Source organism: Copadichromis virginalis, linkage group LG6 (assembly GCF_057382275.1).
Source record: "Copadichromis virginalis isolate Kocher_CV1m ecotype Utaka linkage group LG6, C_Virginalis_male_GT1.1, whole genome shotgun sequence".
In the NCBI taxonomy this organism is placed as follows: domain Eukaryota; kingdom Metazoa; phylum Chordata; class Actinopteri; order Cichliformes; family Cichlidae; genus Copadichromis; species Copadichromis virginalis.
Window position 1 is genome coordinate 20,943,541 of NC_140623.1, and position 15,958 is coordinate 20,959,498.

Genomic DNA, 15,958 nt, shown 5'->3' on the forward strand with positions numbered 1-15,958 from the left:
ATATAATCTCTTTTTCAGACCATTCTCTGTAAACCATAGAGATGCTTGTGTGGGAAAATCCCAGCAGATCAGCAGTTTCTGAAATACCATGAACAGCCATGCCACATTCAGACACGTGTCTAAATGGACTGAGTTGCTGCCATGCGATTTGCTGGTTAGAAATTTGCATTAATGAACAGCTGATCAGGTGAGCCTGATGAAATGACCAGTGAGTGTATATTAGATCATATTAGATTAAATTTGTTATCATTCTTTTGGAATTTCCATTTGTGCCTTATTGCAACAATGAGAAAATCAAAACGGTAAAGATATCATAACTACAGCTACCACAAAAACTCATTGCAACCATGTTACACCATAACGTACCAACATACCATCATATATATTAACTGTTTAGCAGAGGTATGCTACAAGGTATCAAAGACCTCTGAGCACAAGATGTAAGGTGTATGTGTTGTCCCTTTGCCACGTCTCATAAGTTGGGTGACTTGAAATGCTTCTGCCTATGTTTATAATAGTATTGAGTTTGTTATTATTAACCACAGAGAGTGAAAAATACCAGTCAATAAAAAAAAAGTCAGAAGGCTTTCATCAATCACTGTACTTACATATCTATATATATTTACATAGTGGTTCCACATTCAGTAAATCAATGTCGAATAAAAGCAAGTTACTCCTCATCAGACCCCACAATAAAAGTTTTATTTTTCTGTTTTTAAAGGTGAAGAGATTCTTTCTCTTTTTAGTTTGTGAATCTTTACATTTTTTTCATTTTGATGATAACTTTGAGATTGTATGATACACCACCATTTCAGTGTCTGTCACCAAAAAAAATGACATCTGAATTTTAAAAAAATGTCCAGAACAAACTGCTTTTTAAACAAAAAATGTATTTCCGATAGTCTATCAGTTTTATTTAGATGCAGTATATTTAAAAATATATTGTCTTTAATTTCATTGTATTCTCAGCCTGCACATAGTGCATTTCTCATCTTTCACCAGGGAGTGGTGCTTAAGTTCCTGAATGGACCTTATGCATCTCTCTCTCTCTCTGTTACATGTTAATGTTAAGATTGAAATATATTCACGTACTGACTTTGCACTATATCGTGTCTGTTTGTGTGAATACATGTGCTGTGTGCGTCACGTTCAGTCACTGCTAAAGTCTTCTCTCTCTCACAGGCAAGTGTACAGGCGCAAACACATAAGAGCACCTCTGGTTGTGGCTGTGTTCATTTTAAGCTACAGTGAAATCAAATCAAAACACCAGGCAGTGCATTCACTCTGAGGTCTGCAAGCTGCAGAGCTGAGCTTCAGCTTTCACAAGCTGGAGCTCAGCTTGTGAAAGCTGAAAATTTCCCCACATAAAGAGGCATTCAGCCTCTTCCACACCAAAAGGATATTGATTGAGTTGATGCTGAGGTTTTAATGACCTCCTTTAATTAAATGCACCCTTTTAGTCAGCTATTATCAGAAAGAGTGTGTTTGCATGTGCCTTGAATAACACATATTCATGCAAACACTGAATAATATCATTCAAGTGGATCAATTTGCATCATTGTGTGATTATGTGTTTAATATCAGGAACACAGAGTTACAACAGCGTGAGATTTAGTATTTCACAGCCTTTAAAACACAACATCTTTTATTATTGTAGCACCGACTGGATGAAAACATCATTGTTTGCTTTACACTGATTTAAATCTGTGCAATGATACCTCCATTTCTGTGGAAAGTACTATTCTCTTTCACCGGCCATTTTATTACATATAACTGGTCAACTCTTCGTTAACCCAAATATTTAATTAGCCAACTCCGTGCATTCAGGCGTATAGGCACGTGTTGAAAGAAGAAAGGTGATTTAAGTGAATTTGAACATGGCGTGACTGTTGGCCAGATGGTCTGGTCTGATTTTTTTCAGAAACTGCTGGTCTACTGCCATTTTTCGCCTCGAGGGTTAACAGAGGAAAAGAAAACGAGAGAAAAGCAACAATATCCAGTGAGAAAATGCTTCGTTGATGTCAGAGGTCAGAGAAGAATGGACAGACCTGCTTCCAGCTGATGGTAAGGCAAAATTAACTCAAACAACCACTCATTACAACCAAGATATGCAAAAGATCATAACAATTAACAGAGTTTCACTTAAACCGGGAAATAAAAAGACTGGAAATACATTACGTGGTCTGATGAGTCTCAGCTTCTGCTGCAAAATTCAGATGGTAGGGTCAGAATTCATGTAAACAACATAAAAACATGGATCCATCCTGCCTTGTATGAGCAGTTCTGGCTGGTGGTGGTGTAGTGGTGTGGGGGATATTTTCTTAAATGCCACAGCCTACCTGAGTATTGTTGCTGAGCGTGCCCATCCTGTGTACCTAACTTCAGATGGTTGCTTCCAGCAGCAAAACACACCAAAATGTCCCTAATACACTGGCCAGTGAGTGTCCACAAAGACAGTTTTAGCACTTCTGGTTGTTAATGTTACTGAGTGAGTCCTGTTCTGTAGGAGAACCAGTCAAAATCAAGATGGATGCTTGTGTCTTTGTATCAAATGTATATAAGCAACGCATGCAAAGTAAAAGAAAAGCTATAACGTGTGGATGACAAAGACAAATTCATGTTTGCAGACTGCTACTTCTAAACCATTAGTACAGAATACAGCCACAGGCTGTGAAGCATGGGACAAACATCAGCTGCTGAATAAATCCCTGGAATCTGATTTTTGCTTGTGTATTATTTTTTTTCTCTTTTCTGTCACCACAAAGAAGCCTACTGTATGATTAGCAGAAGAGTTATGACCCCCATTATAACACACACACAAACACGCTGCACTCAAAGGTCCAGAACATTCTTTAACTCTGTGTTATCAAAGAACCACCCATAAAAATGTGATTTGTTTACCATGACTGTAGTGAACAGCAAGAAACCATCAGAGTTGGAGAAATGAGCACAAAAGAAAGTGAAATCTGCCAAGTTTAGTTCTGCGTGCTGCTGTCCACATGCAGCCCAACATGTATCTCAGCAAGATTAAAACAGCACAGCCAAAAAGATAAAATAAATAAATAAAAACAAAAACCTAACAAGAAGCAGAGTGTTTTGTGAAAACCTTGACATAATTTTAAAGAAAATAAATCGAATCTTTATCATAAAAGTTATGATCAAAGCTAAAACAAAAGCCAGTGAATGGTGAACTGCATTAAGCAAGTCCCTCAGATCCTGAGACAGACTGTTTGTGACACAATCTTTTTGAGTTTTTGTGAAATCCTTGAGATGGTTGGGAAGACAGCTGCAGAGAAATGGTGGCAAATCCAAATGGATGAAATAATCATGATACAAAGATCTCAGTCTCCAGTTGTTATTCCTGTGATCTATACACTACTCTGTCCCAGTAACACAGTTTTATTAGCATTAATATGCTAAATGGGAACAATAGCCAGAAGTGACTGATTACCATGGCGGTGTGGGGCTCGTGCTGGCCAGTCACTAACCAAACTCAACACCACCTTGAGCCATAAACACACCAGCTATCCCATCATAAATTAACAACAATGGAGGACAAACACATCATAGCTGCAATAACTGTTACTACACTGTAAATTTAATGCATTCACTTAAACATGAACAGTCCCTAAATCTTTGAACTAGCTGCCCTTAGTCGTTACATCTGTAAAGCATGTCTAAGAAATACTTGTGTGACTTTTTTAACCATTGTTCCAGTTATTCCAGTATCACCGGGCTGTAGCCCATCCAAAATCCTTGTGTTCCGTCTCTAAATCTCTCAAAGAAAATGTACCAAAATTATCCATTAGTCATATTATTTGAATTCACATTATCCTAATTGAATTGATAAATTGTATTTCTCACAGATTCTGTCTCTAGCTTGCATGAATCCTAATTCCTAACTTTAAACACATTGCCACTGATACATTTATCAGGTGGAGATACACATCTTGTCTGAAACTGTTACAAATGATGTGTTTTGCTCTAAAACTGTATAGATGATCTTTGAAACCAAGCATCTTCAATTTTTTATATCGCAGGTGAACTTAAACACGTATACTTTTATTCTATAAAAACTCAAAGAAATTAGCTGTTATTAATTTACTGGCACTTTTTGGGACCTGTGTTGACATCTGGGTGATGCAGAATTGTGTAAAAAAAGAGAACAAAACAATAAAACAACCAGTCACGGTAGATGGCTGCCTCTTCAAATGTTGGAGGTTTTTTCAGTTAAAAGGGTGTTTTTCCTTCCCACTGTCGCCAAATTCTTGCTCATAGAGCAATATAAGAAGCGCTATATAAATGTATTGAGTTGAACTGAATTGAGAAGCAGTTATCAAAACAGCTGATAATTAATTGTTATGTGGACTGACTAATGATTGGCAACAAACAAAATACTGTTAGATTTATCATTAGTCAACCCTATCAGAAAGGACTTGGCGACAGTGGGAAGGAAAAACTACCTTCAAACTTCTTATAGAACCAGACTCAGAGAGGAGCGGTGATCTGCCAAGTACAGTTGGGGTTGAAGGGAGAGAGGCAGACGTGCTGTAGAAAAGAGCCAAAGATGGATAATAACTAATTATTAAATGCTGAGTGGTGTATAAACACACAGAGTGAAAAAGGTGAGTGAAGAACCTCAATGCATCATGGGAAGCCTCTAGCAGACTAGACCTATTCCAGCCTGATTAAGGAGGATTTAGGGTCACCTGATCCAGCCCTACCAGTATGCTTGATCAGAAATAAATGTTTTAAGCCTAGTCTTAAAAGTAGAGAGGGTGTCTATCATCTGAATCCAAACTAGGAGCTGGTTTCTGAAAACCTGTAAAATGTCTCCCATTTTACTTTTAAGTATCCTAGGAACTACAAGTAAGCGAAGTGCTCCACTGGGGTGATGCGGTACTATGAGGTCTTTAACATAAGAGGGAGCCTGATTATTCAAGACCTCGTATGTGAGGAGAATAATTTTAAATCTGATTCTGGATTTCACAGGAAGCCAATGAAGAGAAACCAGTATGGGAGAAATATATCTCAGCATATGTTGAATTAAAAGACCCTTTCCGTCTTCTTCTGACCAAAGACACGTGAACATGCTGCCTGGATGACAGAGATGTTACCTCACCCATGTTTACTTGATGTTAATTAATAGGCAAACAGGCAGCTGGTAGGACAAAACTGTCTTTTCAGTTTGTGATGGTGAGCTGCTGAGCTGGATGAATATGATGTCTAATCAATTTCCACCTCCACAGCCTGAGTTGGTACAATATCTTCTCTCTATCCTGAGGACAGAAGGGCTTTTTTTTTCTTAATGATTCACATTTTTGCATCTGCTCCTCTCCCCCCTCTCTCTTTCTCCTTCTCTCCTCCCTCTTCCTCTCCTCCCTGCTCGTCCTCTGCAGGCCTGCTGCTGCTCTCTGCTGCAGAGACGGGCTGCGTGACGTCACTGAAGGCTGGAGCGGTCCCTTGATTGGAGCAGGAGGGGGAGAAAAATGGGGAGAAGATTAGGAGGTGAGTGAGACCGCACGTTTCTTTTGCTTTTTCCAACATCCCTCTGTCTTCCGATCACGTTTGTGTCAGCGTGTGTGTGTGTGCATGCTTTGTCGCTTCACTGCTGCCGCTCCGCTCTTCCCGTGCAACGAATTTTATGCAACGTCGGGAGTCCGGGTCCAGCAAGGAGCCAGTGCTGCCGTGAAAACACAGGAGAAAATCGGGTACACGCCAGGTTGTCCCCTCCCCGTTGTGCACGGCTGCTGTCACGAGCATCGGTGTGAATTAAGCTGGACTCCGGGCCTAGGCTTGTGTGTATATGTGTGCGCGCTTGCAGAGGCGTTCGTGGCTGTGAGATAACATTTGGTGGTGCCGCTCGTCCACACCCACTTGATCGGCTGCTTGTGGTTGATCTATGTGCGGTGCAAAATGTGAGGATCAAAGATCGTCAGCGCCGGATGATCCAGTGGTTGCTGTCACGTCGCTGGCGGCTGTCAGGCGACAGCTACATGCAGCTTTTCAGGGATCGCTCTGAGACTTTGGCCGGCCTTGGCCTGTAGGAACTGGACAGGTTGTATGTAGAAATATTAGGATGCTGTCTGTTATAAGTTGCATGTGTTTGCTTATTGAATGTGCTCACACAGCTTGAGCATAAATCTGCATGTTTCCCCCCCTTATAGCCTATACAGTGTTCACTGCACAGATTTGTGCTGTTCCTCTGAGCACACTTGGATTCAAGAGGAAAGTGTCAAAGGAAGTCATGACTCTATATGCATGGTCTAATAATAATAATATACCCGAAGGACTCCTCAAACTCCCCTGATGTACCCTCAGCTCTTAAGGCAGCATGCTGCTAGAGTTTGGGAAACTGTCATATGACTACAGAGCTGGAGAAATCTCAGAGTCAGTGGGCCTTAGCCTTTATGTTGCTGCTGTGTTTGTAGAAATCTGATGTGACAAAAGTTGGGGCAGTCATGCTGAAAAAAGAGGGATGGCTGCAAGATTAGAGCTGAGTTTGTACAGGGTGGAAGTAGATTGAACTCTTTTGCAAACAGAGCTGTCAGGGCCTGTGAGTGCTCATTATATTTAAGGAAGAGCTGTGTCCTTTATCTGCAATGCAGTTATATACAACATGCTTGTGCAGACAGTATGTCAGTTTATAGCATAGCCGGTTATCAGTATCAGTTTGAAGGATTATCTAAACTTAAATTATCTTAACTTAAATCTCATTGATTATTTGGACATTAAAAGTGTACATGTCCAGGTAAAACCTGCTTAAAAATGTTCATTGACTTTGCCCCAAGTTTCATCAAAGTTTTTAAAAAGGTCCCCGAACTACTACAGAAGTTACACTTCTGCCACCGTCTTTGCTGTTTTCCCAAAGATTTTAATCTGCATCCTTTCAGTATGCAGTTCTCAAACTGAGGGGTGGGGTCCCACTGGTGGGACAGAGTCACTATGAGCAACAAACTGAAAAATGTGACGTAAAGCTGAATGAAGTAGCTTCTTGTAAGGGAAATAAACAAGTGTTTGCTGGGGCTGTCTTGGTGACATCTGCTTTAGTCAAACTGAGATGTTTTAATAATGAGAAAGAACAAATTTAGTTAAATAGGTGTTTTGGTGCTAAAGACATAAACAAAGTAAGATTTTGGCATTTCTGCTAGTTTTTTGGAGTAGCAGCCATCAGCTTTTTTTTTGGTGCTGGAGCTCATTATGTTCTCCTGGCTGTGTTTTGTTATGTACTTTATTTCTAGAATTTAACGTAGATTATTTAGTTATTTTTATTTATTTCTGCAGATGTACAGCCTGCCAACTGTTTTCTGTATGACATTATCAGTCTTTCACATCATTGTGGGGGATTTTTGGCCTGCTCTTCCTTACAGTGTTGCTTCAGTTCGACTCTTTTAAGATCTTGCCAGGGCTTTTCAATTGTCTTGAGGTCTGGACATTAACCGGGTCATTGCAACATTTAAATTCTTTTCTTTTTCAGCCAGTCTGTCGTAGATGTGCTGCTGTGCTTGGGATCATTGTCCGGTTGCGTGACCCAGATTGGGCCAAACTTTAGCTGTTGGGCAGATAGCCTTACATTTGACTCAAGAATACTTTGGTATACAGAGGAGTTCATGGTCGACTCAATGACTGCAAAGTGTCCAGGTCCTATGGTTGCAAAGCAAGACCAAATCATCACCCGTCCAACATGGTGCCAGCAGTGCTGATATGCTCTGTTTTTGTTAAATGCACCGCCTAAGCAGTGCTGCAAGACACTTAGAGAGAATAGGCTTTCCCCTGGTAAGCTACCAAACAAGCCATATTTGTTCAGTCTTTCTCTAATTGTGCTATCATGAACTTTAACATTTGACATTCTGATTCCTGTTAGAGTCTAAGATGTAGCTCTTGGGTTTCTTGCAGTTTCTCTGAGCACTCATGGTCTGACCTTTGGGTGAATTTCCTGGGATTTCAATTCCTGGGAAGATTGGCCTTTTGTTAACACACACACACCTGTATGCTCCAGACCAGCAAACTGCCAAAACATCTACTTTCATAGAGGTGGTCATACAAGTGCATTTGATTAATTCCTATTGAAGCAGTTTTTCACAGGACCATATATCCTGCTACGCATGCTACAGACAGCACTGAGAGTGTTGTAAACACTGGAGTTGAAGTTGCATTGCTGGACAAAGTACTTGTCTGGCCATCAAGTACAGATCGAATATCAGACTCATGGCTCTGTCCCAGAGCATTTAAGCATTTCTGATGGCTTGTGACTATCAACGACTGTATTGACCCTAATGTAGAAATGATTCTTGTGCCATATTTACTTATCTTCATTTATTGTTTTAAGGTTTTTAAACTTAAAACATCAAAAAGTGATATCTAAAAATGTTATGAACACTATTTAAATATTTAACCCTCACTTCTTCACCTGCAACTTGCATGTTATGCCACCACAAGCCCAGGATTAATGAGTATAAGAGGACTTCAGAGACAGTCAAAATGCAGCCACAAATCACAGAGGCCATTACCTGCATCATTTCCTCCTCACGTCCTCTATAGGAGCTTCATCCCCATTATTGTTTAGGCAGGCATGGAGGGGCTTAATGTGCAAACATACAGTAAGAAGCTTGCTGTAGTCTTTAGAGAAGATGCGCAGTGGAGAGAAAGCAGGAATCTAACATCCCTGAGTGGAGGTGACAGATGTGTTATCTGCATAGGCAGCTGTTTAAATGAACTAATTGCTGAAAAAAAGCGTATGACGTATAAATTGATCTTATTAACTGTTAAGAAATTTGCAGAAAAAATTCGTTTTTGTATATTCCCTCATTAGCATACCCACATTATTGTAAAAACCCTCTATTTTCCGGGGAAACGAACAAGCAGAATACAAATGCGCCTACATTGTCAGTATTGAATTTGTACAGTGCACAGATTTGCCCACATAATGAGCATGGACTTGTGGCGTTAGGGTGCCTAACAACATCCTCTTGGCATGCTTGTATGTACATGTATACTTGAATGTAATTGCTTCAGTGAACAGCTGTCTGGATCAATAGCAGACAGCGGCGAGCCAGAGGATGAGTCTGTCCATAAGCTCAGATCGGCGAGAGGCTGTCGCAGCCTTGTCCTGTCCCGAGCTCGATGCTCATCAGAGTAAAGTGGGCAACTGCCCAAATGCCAGAAGAAAAGTTCTGATTAATACATCCAATCCTTCAGTTGTAAAAAGGACTGATGTGTCAAAATCTTAATACTGAACACATCTGTTAAGCTTTATTACATTTCCTTACCACTTTTTTTGTGTGCACTGTAGTAAACGCACAAGGAACTTCAAGCAAAGTGGTATTATTCCATCACAGGAGTACTACTATAAATGACTTTCCTTTATTAATGCAATCTGATGCGTAGTTTCTTTACCAGTCATCAGAAATACAGAAATATTTATTCACAAAATCACATAAAAATTATTTGGTTTTGTGTGAACTACAGCGTTTTATAGTTAAGTGGTTATTTGTTTTTAGTTTTTTGGTAATTGAAAATCAGGAATGTTTTGAATATTTACATTTGAGGAGATGCTGACAGAGCCTTTTTGGCATTATTGCTTAAAAACTGATCAGTTTTCTAAGTTTGCACAGATCTTTAGAGGAGTGTGTGTGTGTGTGTGTGTGTGTGTGTATATATATATATATATATATATATATATATATATATATATAGCCGAAAGGGATTCTGAGTAATACTGTGACATGAGATGAAATGCTTCAGACGAGTGGCCCATTGTGTAATAACTGAAGTGTACCAAGTCTTTTTCGACATAAGCGATTAGGCTTGTCCTTTGTTGTCAGGTAATAGGCCCACGGCTATGAGGTTGTCCTGTCAGGGGAGTGCCATGGCTTACCCAGGGCTAACATACTTTGATGTAGTCATGTAACCCAAAAGGCTTTAGGAGCTTTCACTAAACCTCTCATTAAGTTTATAAAGGAGCCTATAGTGTACTGTAATGTGTCAAAACTCTGAAGGATCCTCATCTGTGTCCCCTTTAATTATTCTTGATACAACTGGAAGCCACGCAGAGCACTGGGGCGGGGTGATGTGAAACATTTTGTCGCACTTTGTTTATTTTGCTCTGCGTTTTTATCATGGTATTAACTGTAGTTGGAGGAGCACATTTTCCAAAGGAGAAATACCAGCAGGGATAACGGCTCCATTGTTAAAGCGTGGGTCGAGGAGGATGATCGTGTCGCACCTCTCCGAGAGGCTTGCACAAGTTTGAGCTCAGCGCTACAGCATCTCCAAGCGATGCTTTGCAGAGGACTGGCATGAAGGCTGTGATACACCTTGAGTCATTCTCCTCCTCACACCTCCGAGCAAAACAAATCTTTGTCGGCGAGCACGAGCACGCAGAAATAAATCTGAAGTGACTGCGTGATAGAACCCCAGTGACAGCCTGTGAAACAAAGACTGCGAGACTGAGGGGGTATTTCGCTTGTGACTGATCGCTTTTATTATTTATAAATGAATTCAGACCATCATTTGGCGTTTATCCTTTAGAGCTGAACCTTTAATAGGCATATCATTAATGCAGCCTGAGGGCCAGCTCATGATTTATGCACACGGTGCAGAGATTGAGCTTTCTGTTGCAGTCGCTGCAGCGGTGTTCATTGTCCTCAAGCAGGAGTTTGAAACTCCAGCTACGCTAAACACAGATCAGTCAGAGACTCTTAAAATCACTTACAAGGACCATAATGAGCATTAATAGTATCCTCAGTAATAAACACATAAACGGGTGTTTAAACCTGAGCTTGATCAACAATAACAAAAATATAGCACATAAACAGGATGTTGTGGCTTTGGATAGAGCAGAGTGAGAAGTGTGTACACCTGCTTAGAAACGATTTGCTGATGTGAATAAGGCAATTATTATGAGGCCTGAATGCAGCAGCTGATGCCAATCAGTTTCTTTGTTTCTCAGGTCTCGTCAGTGGCAGAGATGGTTGAGCCAATCTTGACTATTTTCAGCAATTATCTCCTCCTGTTCAATTACTGTTAGATTTTGAAAAATAGCATTAACATTTGTTATCTCTCTAAACAAATGCATGCATGTCTGCTCTTTATCTTTTCAGCAGCATTGAGGTTCTAGACATTTGACATGACAGCTACCGATTGCCTGCATGTGAGGCATTTAGGGAACCCTGGTAAATTGTAGTGATTACACTCGCCACCAAAAAATACATTTTGAGCAAGGGGGAAATGCTGCAGAGAAATTTGGGTGTAGCTCCAAAAAGTTAGAGTTCACCTAACACTACTTAGGTCAACCTGGTTATCTTGTAGAAGGCTAATTCATTGCTAGTTTATATTTCATTATTTAGCAACTTCTTTTGTTAGCTTTACCTTTCAGGCTCACTTCATCTGTTTTATATTAATTACTAATCCTTCAAGTTGTTGTGTCCTTAAAGATCTGTCATTTCAAAGAAGTACTTACATGTCTCTTAGTGCTCACAGCAACTGTTTGGCTGTATGGTTGTGCATTTGGTACCACTGTCATCTCACAGCAAGAAAATCCTGGGTTTGAATCCATCAGCTAGCCTGCGTGGGTTCCCTCCGGCTTCCTCACGCAGTCCAGCAACTAGTGTGTTAGGGTAATTAGTGGTTCCAATTGGCTGTTGGTTTAAACAAATCCCTCTGTGTTAGCCTTTCAAAAGATGGGCCCAGAGTATGCCCACCTCTCGTCCCATGACAACTGGGATCACATCCAGTCCAACCACAGCCCTGAATTGCGTAACTACAAGGATGTGAACATTGAAATTGTAGCTACAGAAAATAATCCAGGTTGCTCTTCCCTAAACATAAAAATAAGTGGTTACAATAATTATCGCTTATCATAATCATCATCATTATAAAAATTTGCTTATGTAATGATATGTTAATTAGCCACATGGAACCCACTTAAAGCATGATAGATAGTTAAAAGAAGATCATTCAAGTAAAGGATAATATGAAAACACATTGGAATAAGTATGGACAACATAGCCTCAAAATTATATCTCGATATTTCAAGAAAACCTGCAATAATGATACCTGAGATGTTATCTTCTCCTTTTTAGCCTGGTTATACTTGATGATGTATTCTTTGCCTCAAGTGGTGAAACAGGTTTGTTGTTTCCACCTTTAACAGCAAGTTTTCTTGCATATATAAGTACTTTGTCTTGTTGGAGGTTGTTAAAGCAGCTCTATTCTTAGATACTAAATTGTCACACAAGGCTGACACGTGGCTCTTGCAGCTCTCTCAGACATGCCCGAGCTTGTGTGCACTATAGGATGTAAACACCTGGTGTTGCTATAGCAATAATATCACGATATGACATTTTTATGTCACGTAAAAATTTATACTGAAAATGTGTTTAAAACTAAAAATAATTGTTTTATTTATTAGGAAAATAACAGTTGAATTCATGGTTTTATATCCAAATTTGAGCACAGTGGTCAGAAATGAATCAAGGATAACATTCAGCCACTAATGCATTTTATTTTGTATTCAGGAATTTAATTAAATAAATTTAATTTGACATTTTTATCAAAAAAATGATGTTCTGCTTTAATATTTTTTTCTTTTCGTGTAAAATATGAATTTGAAAATTCATGGATAACAAAATAATATTCAAAATATCCCGTTTTGATCAAAGAACTTGAATATACCGGCTGGTTAAGCATTACAGGAACATAAGAAATGATTGACAAAGCTCAAAACTGACACCTCCCGGTTGCTTTTCTCTCTAGTCTGCAGATTAGTTCAGTATTAAAACCTGTTATCGCCTCTTCTGCTGAGAAACACTTTCACTCCCTCTATCTGCCCTGTTCTCACTCACCCTCACACCTCTGTGTGTCCTGATAGATTTCTTATTCTTTATTATTACTTTTCTATATCTTTATATCTATCTCTATCTTCTCTTTGAATTGGACTCTTTTCACCTTTGACATCTTGCTTGATGTGCAGAATCCCCGTGGGAGGGTAGACCACGTTTCACTTTTAAACAAACCCTGACTTCAGATTACCACCCCAATGCAAACAGCAATGAATAAAGAGTTATTTATGCCTAATACCATAACTTTCAGTCTTTGACCTTGTTGTACAGGACCACAAAATGAAGTCCTCCCTCTTACACTCAAATAGGTCATAGGTTTATAGATTGTTGACTGGACTTATTTTGCGTCTTGTTTGACTGTCTGAAAGCTTCTGTGCGTTTAACAATGAGATTGTTACTGTTTCCCAGCAAAAAGCCCTTTAAAAAGTAGCTTTTCATTAAATCTCTTCATTTGAATTACTCAATAAAGAAATGCAAAACTGCCAGTAAAGGGTATATTTGTGGTCCCATCGCACCAGTGTTGGTTGTAACTTGAATTGATTTTTTTACTGATATTTGTACATTATTATGTACTGTAAATATGGAATAACTGTGAGTTCTAATTAGAACTTATTATATTTGACTAAGTAAACTGTAAATACAATGCCTGGCCAAAAGAAAAGTCACCAACTCAAAGAATTTAATTTATAAAAATTGAGCGACTCTCTCAAATGTTGTGACGCTGCATAAGCTTGTGGAAATGATGCCTCGCTAAATTAAAATTGGCTTAGTTCTGCCAGAGGTTTCTCCTGTAAAAAAAAAAAAAGAGGAGTTTTTCCTTCCCACTGTCACCAAGTGATTGATCATTGTCTGACTTTTGGGGTTTTCTCTCTGTTTATTGTAGTCTCAAGGCCTTACAGTATAAAGTGCCTTGAAGTGACTGTTGAATCGAAATATATATTTATAATATAAATGGTAAATGGACTGGACTTGGTATAGTGCCATTCTACTCAAGGTATGTAGCATTTCTGAATGCACAATCTGTCAAACCTTGAAGCAGATGGGACACAGCAGCAGGCCACCGCACTGTGCCTGAGCTATCAGTGACCATAACTATCAATAACTAATGAAGCGGCCGGTAATATAGTTGTGAAAACTAACCCTTCTGGAAGTACATTTAGGCTTGGAGCCTTTGCTTTTAACTCAACTGTTTAATGAACTGTCTAAATGCACAATAATAAGATGAATTTAACCACATTTACATATCGGCAGGTTTTTTTAAAAAAATTTCTACATTATTAACTTTTATTAGGAATTAATTGCTGTTTAGGATGTGTGATCTGTCTGTGTCTCTCTACCCTTTGTGAGGGTAAAACCAAAGATTTTGTGAAAGTATGACTGTAAATATGATTGTTGTAAATACCGTACACAAGCTTACTGTGCTGCTTGATGCTGAGTAATGCACTCTCTGCGTGGCTTCTCTGTGGGATCATTATTATGGAGCCATTCTGAATATGCTCGAATCCCAAAATAGTACTGAAATACAATTGTAGCTTTGAGGTTTTTGCAGATGTGATCAGTGCAGTTACGAGAACGTAAGCTATCATAAAGCGTTCCCTAACATTTCTAGTGCTTCTACTTTTAAAGGACAGCTTGTAAAGCTGATCTGTGTTTGGCCACACAGCCTTTCAGTTGGCAGTTAAAGGTTGCAAAATGTTTGAGGCAGATGGGATAGCTGATCTGATGGGACCGATGGCTTTTTGTTGTTACTGATGGTCACTGAAGTGGAGCTGATGAGTTAAAATCTGAACTGCTACCACCTACTTTAAAGCAAACAAATACATTTTTATATCTTTACTCTGTTTGATGTCATAAGGCGACTGTGTTTCTTCAATGATGTCCATTTATTGAGGCCTGAATATGCTTTCTGTGCATATGAAGTAAAGTAAATCATACATTATCTTCCCAATAGTTTCTATTTTGTATTTCTAATGTCTGCTATTCAGTACTCCACAATAAAGAAAATTAAATGCATTTCTTTTCAATGTTTCAGCTGAGCTCCACTGACAGGATGTGACATGTGGCTAAAAGCAGCTTCGCTTCCTTCCTTTTCCTGCCTGTTTAAATACCTCACTGAGTAATTTTAAGCAGATGGGAATGCCTGCTCACTGCAGTGCAGTGACTGTGTCTGTGAAATCCTCCTCCTTTAATAAATGGGGACGCGTTGCCAGTACACTCCCTGATCCAGCCTTACCAGACGTCTAATAACAGTCTGTGCGACTTCTGGGGATTTCCAGTGTATGAGCCCACTGTGAAGAATGGTCTGCATCTGGGATTTGTGATTGTGCTTCCAGTGCCTGCTGCTTCACTCATTAATAGCTGTTGTAGAAGTTTCTGAGAGATAGGAGATCTCTGAGAGTTGGTTCCAGTTCAAGTGCCAGTGTTGGTTTTTACTCTCACTTGTTAGTTAGATTTAGGAGCTAAAAACTACTTGGCAAGGTTTAGGAAAAGATTGTGGTTTGGGTTAAAATGTGCCTCTTGATGCATAACGACTGTGTTATGGCACCAGTCCCAGAGGACACATTGTCAAATCTGTGAGACCCCACTGCCTTTGACAGACTGGAAGTACGTGACTCCTGGGAATGAGAACAGGCTGGTTTGGTGGGAACTACCTGGTAAAACAATCCCTGCTTCAAGCATGAGCTTTCTATGGCTTTGAAACACTACTCTACAGTCATTGTAAAATGGTTCTTGCCTTATAGTAGAAAGTAGCTTGTGCTATGTTGAAAATGCAGATAATACACTACCCAGTATTTAAACTGATACCATTAAGAAATTCCACATGTAATGATGCTAGTTTGATTTTCTTGTCAATAGCGAAACATTTCCTAAAAAATACCCTTGGGTGTGATTTATGGAGATTCCTCAGGATCGTTACTAAAAGTACACACATGAGTACACACTAAAGCCAAAAACACCAACACACAATAGACAATATAATATTTATAAATCGCAGTCTGCCTGGAAATGTTCACCTTTGGATGAGCACAACTCCTAATAAAGATATGCTCTGTAATGATTGGGATTGGAACTATGACTGGTTTATTTCTAGACTGCAAATTTACAGATTGGTAATG

General features: G+C 39.3%; 1 protein-coding gene across 2 annotated transcripts in view; it reads left to right on the plus strand.

The window, feature by feature from the left end:
• Positions 1-5,387: 5,387 nt before the first annotated feature.
• Positions 5,388-15,958, plus strand: part of fbxo41 (F-box protein 41) — a 73,486-nt gene continuing 62,915 nt past the window's right edge. For both annotated transcript variants that reach the window (XR_014920865.1, XM_085459169.1), the window contains exon 1: positions 5,388-5,508. The gene's annotated coding sequence lies outside the window, so the exon portion shown is untranslated. The remainder of the gene's footprint in view (positions 5,509-15,958) is intronic.